The sequence below is a fragment of the Symphalangus syndactylus genome, chromosome 4 (assembly GCF_028878055.3).
Source record: "Symphalangus syndactylus isolate Jambi chromosome 4, NHGRI_mSymSyn1-v2.1_pri, whole genome shotgun sequence".
NCBI lineage: Eukaryota > Metazoa > Chordata > Mammalia > Primates > Hylobatidae > Symphalangus > Symphalangus syndactylus.
The window spans coordinates 50,866,876-50,886,222 of record NC_072426.2 but is presented as its reverse complement, the minus strand read 5'-3'; the positions used below and the strand labels follow the sequence as shown (position 1 = coordinate 50,886,222).

Here is a 19,347-nt window from a genome sequence, read left to right as displayed (position 1 = left end):
ATATTTTGGTCTTTGCAAATTTAGGAGACTTTATAATTAAAAATCATAAGATAACAGTCAGAGATAGCTCATGAGGAAAACTGCTACAAATATTCAATGTACAAAATTCCTAAACATTAGGCATTCACAGAGAGTTCATGTAGGAGAGAAACCTTATAAATGTGATGAAACTTCATCTAGGACTAAATGACACATTTGTGCACTTTGGAGCATGTTGCCCCTTCCTCTGAGCAGACATAGCCTTGCACCAGGGCTTCTGGCTTGGTGAGCAGAAGATCACTTCATATTTTCCCCTTGTTCAGTGAATTGCTAGTGCTATCCTGTCAGTCGCCCTCATTGTACTGAGTTTCCTGGCAGTTAGCAGGCCTGATGACATTCTACCTGGTTTTGTTAGTATTTTTTGAAAGCATACTGCATGTATCTTTTGGATTCATATGCAATATACTAAAGTGATAGATTGGGGTGATTATTTTCACTTTGCAAGTTTATTTGCTTTACAAAAGAGTATAGGATGATTTATTTAAAAAATCATTTCTGCTATGATTTAATTTATGAAAGATTAAGAATGCATCTAATAGTTAAAATAAATTTCACTCTTAAAATTTTTTGTTGTAGGTCAAGCAAAAATTATACGGATGGCGAGTCTCTGCCACATAATTATCTCCCCTAATCAGAATGATTACAATATGGAATGTCTACTCTTTTTTTCTTAGTTTAAGGAAGTTTCAGACATACTTACACACAAATATTTATGGTAGATTGTATTATTGTTCTAAATTATTTGTTCACTCCTTACCCCTGAGAAGACAATGCATTCTTATGCTGTTGATTTCAGGCTTGGCCTTGTGACCTGCTTAAACCAAGAGATATGCCACCTCCGAGCAGTACTTTTCCTTGTGGCCCCTGCCACGAGAGCAGCGTCTACAAAGTGGATGCTGCTCCTTTAGCGTGGAGCCTGGGATGAGAAGACTCAGGGAGCAGGCTCTGCCAACCCACAGTCTGCAGCAGAGCCGCAGCCAGCAGTAGTCCTCATTCAACAGGAGGGGGAAAAAACTGCTCGTCATCCTTAGCTCTGAGATTTGGGGGTTGCTTGTTATCACAGAAGATACTGTCTCATAGAAGTTTTTAATATGACTACTACTACAACAACTATTGCTATAATGTTTACAGCAATCATTGCTACTTTACATTCCAACAGTATTATTGCTTGCAAGCTGCTATCAAATAGATGATCTTGTTGGAAACTCACAACTACAAGGGCAGGTGAGGAAGCTGAAGTAATGAGTAAGAGAAGTTAATGAATTATCCCAAGGTCAGAGTGCTAGAAACTAGAAGGAAAGGATTTGAACTCAGATTTTCTTATTTCAAGTTGTCGTTTTTCTGGACCTTAGTTTACTAGTCTCCAATACACTTCACAGATTTCTCAAGGCATCTTAAGTGTAGCATGCTATCTCAATTGTCCATCACTTCACCTACAGAGACCCTGTCTCTATAGGTACTTCATTATACAATTCCCTCACTGGCATTTCCAAGGCCTTCTAGTAGGCTCAAGGGAAAGATGAAAATCCTTAACATGTTTGACACAATTCTGACTTGTCTAAGTTCTGCACATCTCCCAAGCCTCAAATTCCTCCTTAGTTGCCTCCTGGATTGCTCTCTGGCCTCCAGCTATACTAACGTTTTTTGGAAGCCCATGGGGAAGTCATGCCGTTTTCAGCCACAGGACTTTGTGTGTATAATAATTTTTTTCTGCCAAAATGTCACCTCTGTACCCTAAATTCTTACCATGTACCATCCTTGTTCTCCTCACCATCTATTCTGGATCTCTACTCAATAGTCAATGGCTGGGAGACCTCCCCCGACTTTCTGATCAGGTCAATCCCCATACTTAAAGGGCATTTACCTCTGCCTCAGCGGTGGTTGATGTGGTTCTCTTTGTGTAATGTCTCTTTTTCCTTTATTATTCTATTTATCATTGCTTGTTTATTCATTTTGCTCACCCTAGTACCTAGCACACTGCCTGCTACATAGGAAGTATTCCACAAACATTTCTTAAATCTCTGAATACTCAGATATAATGCTGAACGCTAAATATTCAGCTGCAGTGCTGTAGCTGAGCTGTCAGAAATGGGGTAGAAGTGTCTTGAGTTTTGATAAGGAGAGGGATATGCTTGTTACATGAACTGGAAATAGTGATGAGATGGAAATTTGGTGTGAAGAAGCCAAGAGGTCATTTGTGGTCATTGTAACATCACCAGGTAATGATCAGAGAGGCAGTAGAGAGCATCCCTCAGTGGCTGTGTCTACACAAGACTCACCACTTTGAAGAAGCACATGCCAAGAACTCACATCCCGTTAGTGGCTTAAGTCTTTGAACTTTCTTTCCAGTTTTCATAAAAGTTTTGTTTACAGACTTGACCAGCAGTAAAGCTAAGACGTTTGCATGTGTTTTCCAGCCCTATCATTTTAATAGGCATTGATTTCTGGAAGATTATTTTTCTCTGCAGATTTTATTCTTTTTTTCCCATTTGTTTTAATAAATAGCATCTTTCAGGCCAAGTAGAAAAGAGGATGAAGTATATCCTGTAAGTCTAAGGATGGCACAATGGCAAGCACTGTTATGGAGCACTAACTGCTTTCTGGTATTATTGTTTAGTTATGAGGGCAACCTAGGTTGTTCATGTCTATATTTTCAAATGTCTTTTCATTTTCTATCCTTTTATTTTTAGTAGAGATCTGTTAAGGATTTTCACTCTCTTTCACTGGGCTGCTTTTCAATCTTATTTCACAGGTAGCAATATTAGATTTCTACTAAAAAAATAAAAACAAACTAAAAACTCTGCAAGTTTTCTGACAAATTTAGGCATGTGTGGGGTATTGGACTTAGGCTTTTAAGAATAGTAGGTTAGTTTATGATGACAAAAAGAGAGAAGTGGTACAGGAATAGAAAAAAGTAGCAATTGTTTGCCTGCAAGGATCCAATTTGAGAAGATGAGAGTGCATGAATATAGTATGTGCTGCAATCCAGTGTTTAAGTTAATGATGGACCACATATATGATGGTGGTTTCTTAAGATTATAATGGAGCTGAAAAATTCCTATCACCTATTGATGGTGTAGGCATCATAACATCATAGTGTTGCACATAACCTTTTCTATGCTTAGACATGTTTAGACACACAGATGCTTACCATTATGTTACAATTGCCTACAGTGTTCAGTACAGCAACGTGCCATACAGGTTTGTAGCCTCGGAGCAATAGGCTGTATGGTATAGCCTAGGTGGATAGTAGGCTGTACCATCAGATTTTTGTAAGTACACTCTATGATGTTCACACAAGAACAAAATCATCGAGTGACATATTTCTTAGAACATATTCCTGTGGCTTAAGCAACACATGACAGTAATGATGTGGTCAGGGAGCAACAGACCACGAACAGGATCGCCCAAGCAATGGGCTAGCCTGGAAAATATCTCAATGTGAGCTATAGGGAAAGATAAGACCTCATCGCAATGCTGGGGTGACTGCATCAGGATGTGCTCAAATCCCAATATACACGTAAATTTCCCAACCTGGATCCTCCATTTCAGTCTAGAGTATACTCAAGTCATCTCTGATGTAGGTCCTGCCGCATGGCCCAGAGCCCCATAATTTCTTTAATTGTCTGAAGGTTCCCAGTCTTTGGGGAGTTTATGGTCTCCTTAAGAAGACTTAAACCTTTTCTATTAAAAATGACACACAAACTGATGTAGTTTGGATATTTGTCCCTCCCAAATCCCATGTTGAATTGTAATCCCCAGTGCTGGAAGTGGGGCCGGGTGGGAGGTGTTTGGGTCATGGGAGAGGATCCCTCATAGCTTGGTCCTATTTTCGTGATAGTGCGTGAGTTCTTGGGAGATCTAGTTGTAAGAAGTGTGTGGCACCTCCCCCTTCACTCTTTCTCTCACTTGCTCTTGCTTTCACCATGTGACGTGCCAGCCCCCTGCTGTGCCTTCTGCCATGACTGTAAGCTTCCTTAGACCTCGCTAGAAGCCAAGCAGATGCCAGCACCATACCTCCTGTAAGGCCTGCAGAACGATGAGCCAGTTAAATCTCTTTTCTCTATAAATTACCCAGCCACAGGCATTTCTTTATAGCAATGCAAGAATGACCTAATACTCATACCTTCTTTCCTTCCATGATATCTACAAAAGGTTGCATCTAGTTAGCTGAATATAGTCTAGAAACAATCCTACAGCTGCCAAAATAGGTGATGGCACAGGCTTAGTAATGTAAAATAATAAGATTTGCTAATGTTTGCCATCAGTTGCCATTAGTTCAAGTAAGTTCTTCTGTTTGGTCTCTGAATCAACACAGTAACAAAAGGTGATTCCATGACTCTTTCTGTCACCAAGTGGCAACGTCCCTGATCTGTCTTCCCTTTGCTTGGCCATGCCTATTTTCGGATCTCCTGGCAGAAGTCTAATACGTATATTCCAAAATTTTAATTTTTTATCTTCTGTCTTCAATTTGCCCTATCACTTTTCCTCTTTGATTTTTTCACAATTCCTTTATCCCTTTATTCTGTTCTCCTTTTCTCTACCGTTCTTCATATAATTTACCCATCTTTGCCATCAGTTTTCTGGTCATCCTCAGCCAGGATGTGAGGGTACTTCCTTACAACATATTCTTCATTGTAACGTAAAATGTTACAGCAATTCAACAAAATTCATATATTTTTCTTTACTTAAAAGTACTTATGACATTACACTTATTTTTTTATATGGGTAGGTCTGTCCTCTGTGCTGTCTTCTCATCTTGCTTAGGAGTTTATCATAGAGATTTTTCCTATGCCTAAAGACCACAGAATCTAGGCCTTTACATGTGGGAATAATAAGAAACACCTTCTGTGTAACAGCTTCATTTCTGAGTAGGGACCAAAGATGTCCCAGGCTAGAATCCTTATATAATTTTCTTATAAATATAGAAAAATGATAATTTAAATAGGATTTTCATCATTATAGGTTCTGGGTGTATCTGCAGTGCCAGTGCCAAATGGTTTCATTTCTCTCCTTTCTATGTAGCTTCCATTGAATTATTCTGATGTCCTCTGAAAAATCAGAAAAAACAATTTTTCTCTGTTTCTGGCAATGAAGAAGAAAGATTCTTTAGGAATATTTCCTACTGTCCCCTTTTCTCTTTGATACCAAAGGAATGGGATGATTACTTCATTAATTATAATATGGAATTATATAACCAAATAAAATGATTTTATATGGTCCAGCAATTTCATTTCTGGGCATATACCTAAATGAAATAAAAGCAGGAATTTAAAGAGATACTCTACATCAATATTCATAGCAGCATTTTTCACAACAGCAGAAAGGTGGAAACAACCCAAGTGTCCATTGAAGGTTGAATGAATATACCAAATGTGGTTTGTACACACAATGGAATATTACTCAGCCTTGAAAAGGGAGAAAATTCTGACACATGCCACAACATGGATGAAACTTGACATTATGCAAAGTGAAATAAGCCCATCATGAAAGGAGAAAAATACTCTATGATTCCACTTATATGAGGTACCTAGAGTAATCAAATTCATAGCAACAGAAAGTAGATGGTGGTTGCCAGGGCCTGGGGGAAGGGGTGAATAGGAAATTATTGTTTAGTGGGTACAGAGTTTCTGTTGTGCAAGATGAAAATAGTTCAGTGGTGGTGATGATTGCACAACAATGTGAATGTACTTAATGCCACTGAATGGTACACTTAAAAATGGTTCAAAAAGTAAACGTTACGTTATGCATATTTTATCATGATTAAACAATAATAATTTTAGATTGCACCTCTAACATGTGAAACTAATTGTAAGTTGCCTACTTTGTGCCAGATGGTGCACTGGGTACTTTAAATACATTATTCCTGATAAATATGATTCTCATTTTATCAGTGAGGAAACAGAAGTACATAGAGGCAGCCAGGCATGGTGGCTCATGTCTAATCCCAGTAATTTGGGAGGCCGAGGTGGGTGGATCACATGAGGTTAGGAGCTTGAGACCAGCCTGGCCAACATGATGAAACCCCATCTCTACTAAAAATACAAAAATTAGCTGGATGTGGTGCCGCACACCTGTGATCCCAGCTACTTGGGAGGCTAAGACAGGAGAATCACTTGAACCTGGGAGGAGGAGGTTGCAGTGAGCCGAGATGATGCCACTGCACTCCAGCCTGGGTGACAGAGCAAGACTCCATCTCAAAAAAAAAAAAAAAAAAAAGGAAGTAAATAGAGGCTAAGATGCTTTCATGAAGTTAAGCAATTCAGCAGCAGAAATGTGATCTGAATCCAGGTCTGTGTAGTCTCTCCATTAACCCACATCTCTGCTCTGCTACTACTCATGGGGAACTCACGTATGTGTGCAGGCATGCATGTACGTTTCTGTATTTTTCTGTATATGTTTTATTCCCTAGCTTATAATTAATTTTGTTAGTTACTATAAATACAAATGTTGAGGATAACCACTTAATTAATATCACAAAGTTAATCCACATAATCGCCTTATAGTGTGTGGCATATACCAATTCTCATTGCCAAACGAATCTGTGAGGAAGAACTGCCCAAATACAAACAGCTTTATTGGATGCCTCAGGAAGCAGGGAATTAGAGTGATTGCTTAGGCTTCAGGCTTTGCAATTACAACCTGACATTTTGGTAACAACAATTTAAAATTTAAGTTCCAAAAAGGCTGAAGACCAAGTCTGTCATTTGACACTTTTTTCCCTCCGGATTTTTGGGAAAAGAATGAATTACTTAGAAATGGATCTTGTGGAACTGCTAGAAAATTTTTCTAAGTGTTTTTGGTCTCTGAAATGAGCTTACTTAATGTGTGTTCATTGTGTAAAAGAAGCAATCTGTCTGGTATAGACAGGAATTGGATCCCCATGGTAAACAGAATTGCCTCAGCCTTGCTGGAGCATGTACTTTCTAAGTAGTGGGCACAGAGACAGTGTAATTGGCTGCCTCCTGGTTGTAAGTATAGGTATGTTAAATGTGGGCCTGAGGGGAACCTCCATTTTGGGTTGTAGTTTATTATTAGGTGAGGAAATTACTGGACACCTCCAGCTGCCATTAATCAGCCACAGAGTCAGACTGGAGCCAAGGGAGAAGCCTGTGGGTGGATTCTGCCCAGAGCTGTGGAAATACAAGAAGACAGAGACAAATGTTTTCCAGCCTAGCAGCTCTAAACTCTGCCCTTTCACAGTCCTTAACATGCATGTTCAAATTGATTTAGTCCATTTACCCCCTCAACCTAACCATCTATTTTCCTTGAAGACTGACAGTTTTATGTGTTGCTACCATGTTATTATGTGTTGCTGCTCTGCCGGTAGCTATAGTATTTCAGAAACATTTACTTCCAGACATAAAGGATGAATGAGGAGGGGCGGGGGAGTGTAGAGAAAGGGAGGTGAGGTTGAGTCATTTTAATTCCTTTTTTATAGGGTGCAAAACATGCCCGTCATGGCACTGATTTTCTCTCTCCCTCTCGTTTTTTCTTTATTCCTTTTCTCTGTCAGTGATTTCCATGAAAAAACCTTGAATAACATTTCCCACTTGAGAAACGCATCTGTCAGGTGATGTCAATGCCTGGCTTACTCCTCTTCCTGTTGGGTTGTAAACACGGCCTTCTCTCATGATCCTGGAATGCTGACATGGTCGGGCAGCCAGAGCCTAACACAGGTAGGGTCAAGCTGAAAACATGGGCAAGCCCTGCTGTCCTCAGCCTGGCTTTAGAGGGAATGGGAAGAACCTAGACACAATTTATTGTCTTTGCTGCTATGTAAATTCAGAAAAGGGAAACGGTGGAGGTAAAAGCAAGACCGCAAATAGCCTCTTGTCAGCTGCAGGGACCTCAGTCAAGACATTCCAAGTATTTGTCCAATGAGAGATATTTGCCTCAGGGTAACTGGGGATTCAAATCTGACCCCCACCCTCAACATTTTTGGAACTGGATGAAAGTGCCTTATCTGAACATGTAAGAATATTTCTGGCACTGAAGGCCAAAGACTAAAACTCTGAGTTAAAATAAATACTCAGAGAAGGAAAGGAAACAGTGAGGTGAAAGGTTTGATCAGATATGAACCTCTGAACTCACTGACTACCATACCCTTGTTTTGTTCTATCCGGTTTTCATGTACGAATCTATGCAAAGGCAAACAGAGAGACTCTCCTTTTAGTTTTCCTGTTTTTGTGTGGACAAGTAGAAAATGAAAATTCTATTGATTTATGCTACACAAATAAAAATAAAACACAAAATAAAATAAGGCAATTTGAAGTGTGTAACCAGATATGAGAATTTTCTGTTATTTCCTGTGGATCAGTTCTCAGTTATGCATAGAATCTGATTCTATTGAGTAGTCATGATGATTACGTAGTAATAGAAAAAGATTTTAAAGTAGTACCTTGAGAGTGAATTATTTTATAATGAAATAGAATCTGAGGAACATTGAGTGAGACAGACATACTTATATGGATATACACACACATAAACCTATATATGTAATTTCTTTAAGGAAAAAACTTTATTACTCTAGCATAAATTAAACTTATGGTTCAGGGTTGGAGTCACCCAGTGACTTTCGACATGGGTCCACTTTGGGCTGCTGGAGGTTTCTGGGAGGGGTCCTTGAGTGGGTGTTGAGAGGGTGTTTGTGGTGATCTTTACATCATCATCATCAGTTAGATGACAGTCCTTGTTTTCCCCGCACTTCTCAGGGTTTGCATGGTTGACTGTTCCTAATCAGAGGTCACCTCAGCAATGCACTGAGTTCCTCTGAAGCAGGGCACCCGTATGCCCCTAGGGAAATGAAGCATGTGGCTCCTTCAGCCATTCAGTCTCCGTTTGATGACTGTGGAATGACTGAGAAAGCCTCACAGACATTCACAGGCTTTTCTTCACCCTTGTGCTCAAGCACTGTTGTTGGTTTGGTGCTGGTAGCTTTGATTCAGACTGTCTTGCAAAGTCGAGGGTGGCCAAATGAATTACCCGTATTGCTTTCCGCAACAACTGAACTTTCTTTGATGGGATTCCATGAAAATACCATTTGACAACACAAACCTCGTTCAGTTTGAAGAGCTGATGGATTGTAAAACTACTATAGGGAATCTTTTCCTCTTACAATGAACTTTAACAGTTACTTAAAGTATCTTTTTAAAGGGCATGGGAGCATGTGTCCATAAAGTATAGTCATTTAGAAAGTTACCTTTGTTTCTGGCACTGTAATACAGAAGCTTTCAACACTATTGGCAAGTGGGAGATTGTCTGACTGTTCTGAATCCAAAATTGGGATATATGTTGTAAAACATTATGACCGTCTTTATGGGAACCACAGAACGGTCTGTTTAAAATTGAGAATTTTTCAGAAAATTGGAACTAATGATTGCCACAGTAATAGCTTAAATAATTAATATTTTGGCATCCTTCAGTCATATTTTACCTTTATAAAACTTTTCCCTAACAAAGCATGATAAAAATTAACCAGTAAAAGCATTTCTATTTGAATTATCTAAGGAATTCTCTCAAGAGTCAGAGAGGAATCTAGATAGAGAAAGCACTTGTGATAAAATTGGTTGCCTTAACCTGCCACTTTCTTCATGCTGGCAGAAAGTTAGTAACCCAGTATGGCTTTCTGGTGCAGAAACGAAGCTTGAGAATGATTAGCAGGGTATGAACAATGTGTAATTAAAGACTTAGAAATTTTCTGTATTGTCTTTATCTTTTAAATAAGCATACCTCTTCAACTGTAAACGAAACCTCTCAGTGACAATTTTTGTCTGAATAAAATTCAGTATTTGATAACTGTTTTTAAACATGCAAGTTTTAGTGTACAATAAATAATGACTGTTTTTTTCCGGCTATGGCCTCGTTATGAAGTATTCCTTAAAAAGGCCTAAATGTGACATTCCATAAAAAATGTAAGATGGTAATAAGTGACCATAGTTTATACTAAATAAGGATTTATGCTTCACAGGGAAGATGAAAAGTAATAAAAAAGGCAGACTAAATCTTATTCCAAAGTGTAAATTGTCATAATAAATAAAGCATATCTCTTATATTCTTTCTGCCATATCATATTCATGGAAAGGGCCAGTCTTTTGCCTTTTCTCCTTTTCTGTAATTCTGCAGGACACTATTAGATATTATATATATATATATGTATAACTGCTACTTTTGACCAAAGGAAAATGGCCCTGGTCGTCCTTTAGGTTCAGTAAATTCAGGGAGCTAATTGTAAGGTCAGGGTGTGTACTTTGACCCCCTAAGGGGGAAGCCCTTTTAGTTGTACAGCAGTATACTTCATCGTGGTAATATGGCATTACAGCATAGAAACAAAAGAAAGGGGATCAGGATACAGAAGCCATGGAGAAGGGACACACAATCACCTGGATACTTAATTCTTTCTAGTTAAATACTTGTGACGGAGTTATGTTTAGGCTACAAGAGGAGGCAAATGAATTTGGAAGACTCAGTACAGACACCCATTACCAGTTTTGTCAAACAGTGTCTGACCTAGCATCAACACACTGGGATAATACAGGTTACTTTCCAGAATTCTAGAAAATACAATCCAGTTAGAATAAGTAGCAGTGATTTCTTTTAGCTGATTTGTAATCTTAAATCAATTCTACTCCACATACTTCAACACGGGGGTTGGACAAATACTAGAGCTGGCCACCACCATTTCATCTCATCATTTTGTTCAAACTATAGATAATTTTATTACATATCCATTTTTATTTTTAATCGGAGCCTACCTGCCTTTCTACTCCCATTAATGGCAAAAGCCACAATTACTTTTGCGCAGACTTCATAGATATTTGTCCTTAGGGTACTTTGGTAAAATTCAGGAGCCTGGAAAGTAAACAGAGCATTTTGTTGTTCGACAAAAGGGAATCATGTGTCCAAGTTGCCTTGCACTACAGGTGTACATACTGTTCTAGGACATTAAAAAATACAGAGAAAATTTCACCTAGAAATGTGCATTTTGATTTGAACTTCTCCTGGTGGGTGATCATCGAATTTACCCCAAAACTTTAAAATACTACATGGTTTTTCTTAATTATGTCTGTGACTAGACTTCATTTCTCCCTCCCAATTCTGATATTTTATTATTTTGTGATTAAAGACACTGGATCTAGCTGCTTGCTGTGTAAGGAGCACAATGCCTAAAGAATAAGTAACACCCTCTTTACTCCTGTTCCTATTCTGTTTTTTGATGACTGGTGAATTTCTTAGAACTTAGCCCCATATATGTTAAAGACAGTTTCAGAAATTTTGTGACCCTTTTAATAAATTATTACCTTGGTGCTCAACTTTGATTTAGTGACCATTATATTAATTAATGCTTTCAAAACTGCTGAGTTTTGGTTAATTCTAGATTATAACAGCTTGAATTATGACATGTTTTATCTTATATTTTAGTTATCAAAACCATACTGGATTAGCCCTCAGGAAATCTGGCCAGTTTTCATGATAAATTGACTCAGCCTTGTAATGCATAATTCAGTTGCACAGCTGTGTAATCTGGTGTGTTCTCTGAGGGATGTAGTTTTACTTGTAGGTTTACATCAAGAAAATCTACTCCAGTAAGTTTGATTTATACCCCAGAAACATATAAAAATATGCATACTGATTTAACGTAAATCCAAATTATATGCTTTTTAATAAACACTGAATGTATTTTTTCTTAAAACTCACACGCCAAGTTTTAAAGAAAGGCAGAAAATTTTGTGAAAGTTTTTTCACTTCATTCTAGAAATGGGTCCCTCATTTAGAAACCCAAAAAAATTGTTTTTTTCTGGTTGTAGTTCCAATAAAAATGTTTTTTAGTAGTAATTTAAAATAGGTCTTGAATTTTTTATTATGAAGAGGCTGTTTGGCATAGCGGCTAAGAGTATGAATATTAAAATCATAGACTGGAAGTATTCCTTTTCTGTTTTCAAAATTGTTGAATGCCATTAACAATTATATTGCCGTTAACCAATAAATGTATGCTTTCTTTCATCCCCGTCTGTGATTGAGATAAGGACAACAGGGAAATGTAGAAATCCGCCTAGCATGGATTCAATCCCCAGTGAAGTTATAGTCCTGGTTACACTTAGAAAAGGTAGGATTCCATGGACCTTATTAAAATGACACCTCTTAGCCGTGAACAGCCCCAGGCATTGTATAAACTGTTAAAATCCTGCAGTAATATCGTTTCAATGTAGAGAATATCTCATTCACAGTCACTGACATAAAATATCTCCATCAAACTTTAGCAATGTGCAGTTTTGAAGGTTTTAGGAGGGAGGCAAGAGAGTTTTTCTGAATGTTTGAAAAATAATATTTTTAGGCAGAATGTTTAGGAAATGAATTTTTACTTTGGTTGTGCTTACCTTTGAGGAAGTTCAGAAATTTCAACTTAAGCAGTGGAAGAAATTCAATTTCAGGTGAGCCTTTTTTTTTTTTTTAATTTATTCTTTTAAAGGACTTAAGCAGTGGAAGAAATTCAATTTCAAGTGAGCATTTTTTTTTAACTTCTTCTGTTAAAGGATTGGTGGCATAGACATACCCTTCTTAACCAGAGGTTCATTTCAAAGACTGTGTTGAACACAGTAGGCAAGCTAGTTGATATGCCTGTAATCCCATCACTTTGGGAGGCGAAGGCAAATGGATCACTTGAGGTCAGGAGTTCGTGACCAGGCTGGCCAACTTGGTAAAACCACGCCTCTACTAAAAATACAAAAAAATTAGCCAGGCATGGTGGCGTGCACCTGTAATCCCAGCTACTCCAGAGGCTGAGGTATGAGAATCCCTTGACCTGGGAGGTGGAGGTTGCAGTGAGCTGAGATCATGCCACTGCACTCCAGCCTGGGCGACAGAGCGAGACCTTGTCTCAAAAAAAAAAAAAAAATTTCCATCATTTTACTTCCACTTGACTGTGATTTTCATGGCCATTGTCATTATTCCTAATTGTCAAAAATATTAAATAGAGATGAAGATGAAATTAATACTATGTTTTTATTCTTTATTAAAATGTTTAAAAGATTATTTGATGAAGATAAATTTGTATAACTTAAATGTCAAGTATTCTTTTTATGATTTTATGTACATGCTTACTATTACATAATCAATTTTGTGAATAGGAACAAGGTAAGGTTGTTGTATAAATACCAAGTAATGATTATATTAAATACTTATTTTTTATGCATTTAGCAATATTATAAACCGATAGCTGAAATCCAAATATTGTGTGCTTAGATAGTCTTTAAGGGTCACAATATCATTAGAATACAATCTTTGACCTATACAGTATAGCTAAATTTTGAAAATACTTCAAAATTTTTAGGCAGTTTAATTTATGGATTCGTGATTATGTTTATCTAGTATGATTTTAAAATATAGATAATTTACTAAAGCATATTTGATAATGTAAAGTAACTCTATTTCAAGCAATTCGGTCTCTACTTTCTGTTTCCCTAAACAGTCTAAGACAGAAGAAAACTGCAGAAGATTGCTACCCATTCAAGTAGAAAAACTCAAGCTGGAAAATTAACAGCACAGCTGGAAAGGCTAATGAACTTAGCATTTAAAAATGCTTGTAGAGCCGCCAGATCTACCCCTCAATCCCAGAGGTAGCTGTTTTTGACATAATCAACCCAATCATGAAACTTCAGAACCATTTAAATATCACAGTGGTGAAATAGATTTGTTCGTACCACAACCTTCACAATTTTTCTCAGGATTGTCTTTCACCACCCATCATTTGCTCCTGACAAAGTGCCATTTCTTATTTTCTCTTTAAATAGACAAGTGGCAAATTGACCAGCAAGGTAGCTGGCCAGGGTTAGAACTCTGTTATTGAATTCCTATGGTGGGAGTGAAAACAAAAAATACTGATGGATACCCATGTTATGCCTACAATTAACAGAGTAAACATCTTAATAGGCATAGAAGACACAAACAGATGTTCTAATTGCATGTCTGTGAGAAACTGATGTTTACTAGTTCCACTCTGGCTTGGCCTTTGAGACCTCAGGAAGTTTCTCTCCCAGTGGGGATTTCAGTGATTTATTGATTTCAGTACAATGAATATTTCAGAAACTCACAGGATTTTTAAGAGGTTAAATACATCCTTACAAAGGTTAGCATTATTCACACTTGAAGGGAATGCTTACTCTACTTTAACCAGGGTAGCTATGGCCACATTTGCCACATTCTTGCCTAAGTGGGAGAGAAGATGGATGGGGTAATGGAAGGGACTTTCTAATAGAAAATGTAGAAATAAAACATTGGCACAGAATTTTCTTTTCTTTTCTTTTTTGCCTTGAAGTGAACAAAAAATGAGGGAGGTATAAGAGCAAACTCTTAAACATTCCTGGTTGAAACACTGAGTAGTCTTGATCCAAACAGTAAAGATATTTTTTGGCTCATATTTGAAATACTCAGAACCAAATAAAAATAATAATGCTTGGAAACTTGGAAGTTTTTTAAATGCCTAAGAAATGCTTAATTTATCACTCACATTCTGTATTGGTTTTCCAAGTTCATTCTCTTGTAATTATTTGGCTTTTTATTTTTTTCCAGAAAGCACCTAAAAAGTAATGGATGGGTACTTTGTACTCTTATGCTTTTTTCTTCTTAGTCACACTCATGGATATTGATAAACTGATATGTTCTCATTGGTATTAATAAGGATACTCAATCCTTATCAAAAATGTACTTCATACCAGGTACTGTGTAAGTGCTTTAAACAAATCATCTCAATAAAATAATATCGTTACATAAGATAAACAGGTATGAAATCATTTACAGACTATTTTGTAATAAACATAGACAGTATTTTATCTTAGCTACTCTTTCAAATTGTGCTCGATTATTGGTTATTTGCAATAACATTTGGCTAACTTTTTTCTTCTTAAGATTAAAAATAAATAGTAGATAAGAATTTTGTGGTTGGCCAGGCCTCCTGCTTGTCTATTTTATGGCTCTAGGCCAGCACTGTCGAATACAGTAGCTGCTGGCTAGATGCAGCTGTTGAATGCCTGAAGCATAGTTGGTCTGAATTAAAGATTTAAATATTTTCAGTTAGACAATATTTAAAACAGCATTTAATATTTTTGTATTGATTAGATGTGGAAGTGGTAATATTTGGATATACTGGATTCAATTAAATAGATTATTAATATTAATTTTGCCTGCTTTTATTGAGGGAAAGTAGCCCCTATTCAATGTGTGGTACAGGGACAGCTGGCTAGCCATATGTAGAAGAGTGAAACTGGACCCCTACATTTCACCATATAGAAAAGTTAACTGAAGATGGATTAAAGATTTAGATGTAAGACCTCAAACTATAAGAATCCTAGAAGAAAACCTAGAAAATACCATTCTGCACATTGGCCTTAAGAAAGAATTTATGACTAAGTCCTCAAAAGCAATTGCAGCAACAACAAAAAAATTGACAAGTGGGACCTAATTAAACTAAAGAGCTTCTGCTCAGCAAAAGAAATGATCAACAGCGTAAACAGACAACCTACAGAATGGGAGAAAATATTTGCAAATTATGCATCTGGCAAAGGTCCCTATAAGGAATTTTTACAACTGAACAGGCAAAAAACAAATAACTCCATTTAAAAATGAGCAAAAGACATGAACAGACACTTCTCTAAAGAAGAATATTAAAAAATGCTCAATCTCACTAATCATCAGAGAAATACTAATGAAAACCACAATGAGGGCCGGGCGCGGTGGCTCACGCTTGTAATCCCAGCACTTTGGGAGGCCGAGGCGGGCGGATCACGAGGTCAGGAGATCGAGACCACGGTGAAACCCCGTCTCTACTAAAAATACAAAAAAATTAGCCGGGCGTGGTGGTGGGCGCCTGTAGTCCCAGCTACTTGGAGAGGCTGAGGCAGGAGAATGGCGTGAACCCGGGAGGCGGAGCTTGCAGTGAGCCGAGATTGCGCCACTGCACTCCAGCCTGGGCGACAGAGCGAGACTCCGTCTCAAAAAAAAAAAAAAAAAAAAAAAAAAAGAAAACCACAATGAGATACCATGTCACACCAGTCAAAATGGTGATTATTAAAACGTCAAAAAGCAACAGATGCTTGTGAGCCTGCAGAGAAGGGGAATGCTTACACACTGTTGATGGGACTGTAAATTAGTTCAGCTACTGTGGAAAGCAGTTTGTAGATTTCTGAAAGAACATAAACCAGAATGATCATTCAACCCAGCAATCCCATTATGGAGTTTATATGCAAAAGAAAATAAATCGTTCTACGAAAAGGGCACATGCACTCGAATGTTCATTGCAGCCCTATTATCAAAAGCAAAGACATGGGATTGAAACCACCTTTGCAAAAATCATAACAAAAAATTATTACAATGAAAGAGATCTTACCTAACCAACCCCGACTTGCTTCTAAGCTCCAAGCTGTCCTTGGCATAGGGCAAACTAACTTTGGGAGGAACTTAGTTTATATAGTTTAGCTTTGAAACAAAGATGAAAACAGCCTTTCCCAAAACAAACCCCTTTCCTGCCTGGGGACTAGCCTGCCTTTGCAGGACTAAAAAATTAGCCACAAGATTAGAAATTATGGTTTAGGAGTCATCCAGCTGGAGGCTGCAAAATTCTAAACCTCCTCAAATAGCTCCTGGGGATAACATTACTATTGTAAAACCTAAGATCCCTGCTTAGAATATTTTGCAGACCCTGCACTGGATGGATCAGCTGGCACCACGCAGATGAATAAACTGGCTCATCTGATCTTGTGGCCTTCACCCAGGAACTGACTCAGCAGAAGACAGCTTCGATGCCCTATGATTTCATCTCCGACCCAACCATCAGCATTCCTGACTCATGAACCCCCTACCCATCAAATTATCCTTAAAAACTCCTAACCCCAAATTCTCCAGGAAACTAATTTGAGTAATAATAATGCCCATCAATGGTGGATTGGATAAAGAAAAGAAATGTGACACACACACACACACACACGTGTGTGTGTGTGTATATATATATATATACACACATATATATGGATATATATATTGGATAAAGAAAAGGAATATATCCATATATATATATGGATATATATATATTGGATAAAGAAAAGAAATGTGACACACACACATATGTGTGTGTGTGTATATATATATACACATATATATACATGTATGCTATGGAATACTACACAACCATAAAAAAGAATGAAATCATGTCCTTTGAAGCAACATGAATGCAGTTGGAAGCCTTATTCTAAGTGAATTAATGCAGAAACAGAAAACCAAACACAGCATATTCTCACTTATAAGTGGAACCTAAACAATGGATACTCATGGACATAAAAATGGCAATAGTAGACACTGGGGACTACTGGAAGGGGTAGGGAGGGAGAGGGACAAGGGTTGAAAAGCTGTAGGGTACTATGATCAGTACTTGGTTGATGGGATCAATGGTACCCAAACCTCACATCATGAAATACACCTGGGTAACAAACCTGCATATTTAACCTCTGAATCTAAAAAGTTGAAATTATTAATTTTTTTACCTGCTTCTTTTTACTTTTTAAAATGTGACTACTCAAAAGTTTAAGTTTTCATAACTAGAATTATTTGTTGAGCAGCAATTTCTCAAACCTTGGAACTAGATTGGACACTGACAGCTTAATTTCCTATTCCACACTTATTATTGCATTTTACTTGCTTTTATTGCAGCAACCATAGAAAATCCAGCTCCACAAAGGTGTGGCATCATAAAAAAATGTAGCGTAACTCGGAACACAGTTTGGGAACCACAGATATATACTATTAAATACTTGACAATTTTTAGTTTTGTTACATATGCCATCTCTCAGTGGCATGATGAATTCTGTGATGTTATCAGAATACATATCTCATTCACCTTTATACTCATTCATCTGTTCATTCAGTCATTCATTTAGCTATTCATATTTAGTTCTAAAATGTGCAAAACATGAGTGCTGTGTGCTGGTGATACAGTGGTGAGAAACGCTGACAAAAACCCCTATCTTGTGGAGTTTGCATTCAAGTATATGGAAACAAAAAAAGAGAGAGAGAAACCTGAAGTGAACGGGAAAACAAGGTAATTGCAAGTCATGATAGGTGCTATGGAAGAGAGATGCCATGGAGCACTGCAGGGGTGGGGTGGGGTGGCCCCTTGGATGGGGGGGACAGAGAAGGCCTCTGAAATGACATTTGAATGGACACCAACAAAGGGAATAGTCAACCTAGAAAAGCATCTGAAAAGAGCATTCTGAAAGATTAGCAACAGCAAAGACCTTAAGAATGGAAATAACTTGGGGTGTTTGCACAACAGAAAGAAGACTGCTATGGTTGAGGAAGGGGAAGCCTGATGTGACAAGCTGTAGAGCTTGGCAGGAGCCTCCGTGCAAGACATTGTATGCTACAATCACAGTTTCAGTTTTCATTTTCCAAAAGCAAGGCTTAAGCTATCTAGTGCAATGCTTTTCCTATAACAGGCACCAAGTAAATGTTTGTTGAATTAATGTAGATAGCCAAATAATGGGTGCCTAAAATGAATACAGGATCCAGCTTTTTAAAATAAGTCTTAAGTTTTTTTTTCTGATCAATTTAATCTTTTATTCTATTTTAAAACATGTCAGAGATAGACGTGTTTTATTGCAGGAAAAATAACTAATTATTAATGTCTTCATTTGCAATTAACCACATTTTTTATATATGAGTTTGTCAGGAGTAGGAAGCTGTGATGGTTAATATTGAATGTCAACTTGATTGGATTGAGAGATGCAAAGTATTCTTGGGTGTGTCTGTGAGCATGTTGCCAAAGGAGATTAACATTTGAGTCAGTGGGCTGCAAGAGGGAGACCCACCCTCAATCTGTATGGGCACCATCTAATCAGCTGCCAGCGTGGCTAGGATGAAAGCAAGCAGGGGAACGTGGAAGGACTAGACTGGCTTAGTCTTCCAGCCTATATCTTTCTCCCATGCTGGATGCTTCTGGCCCTCGAATATCACACTCCAAGTTCTTCAGCTTTTGGACTCTTGGACCTTTGACCAAGACTGAAGGTGGCACACTGTTGGCTTCCCTTTTGAGGTTTGGGACTCAGACTGGCTTCCTTGCTCCTCAGCTTGCAGATGGCCTGTTGTGGGACTTCACCTTGTGATTGTGTGAATCAATACTCCTTAGTAAACCCCCCCTTATATATACATCTATCCTATTAGCTCTGTCCTTCTAGTGAACCCTGACTAATACAGAGGTTCTGTATAGGGACCAACCAAGACTGAAATCTTTGAGGAATTACCTTAATTCAATGGTAGCTTCCA

At 37.8% G+C, this 19,347-nt stretch overlaps 1 long non-coding RNA gene across 1 annotated transcript in view; it reads left to right on the top strand.

Moving 5' to 3' along the window:
* LOC134736468 (uncharacterized) overlaps positions 1 to 17,007 on the top strand; it is a 52,939-nt gene extending 35,932 nt beyond the window's left edge. The window contains exons 2-4 of the long non-coding RNA XR_010120486.1: positions 7,556 to 7,718; positions 13,508 to 13,655; positions 16,730 to 17,007. This is a non-coding gene — a long non-coding RNA (uncharacterized lncRNA). The remainder of the gene's footprint in view (positions 1 to 7,555; positions 7,719 to 13,507; positions 13,656 to 16,729) is intronic.
* The last annotated feature ends 2,340 nt before the right edge of the window (positions 17,008 to 19,347 follow it).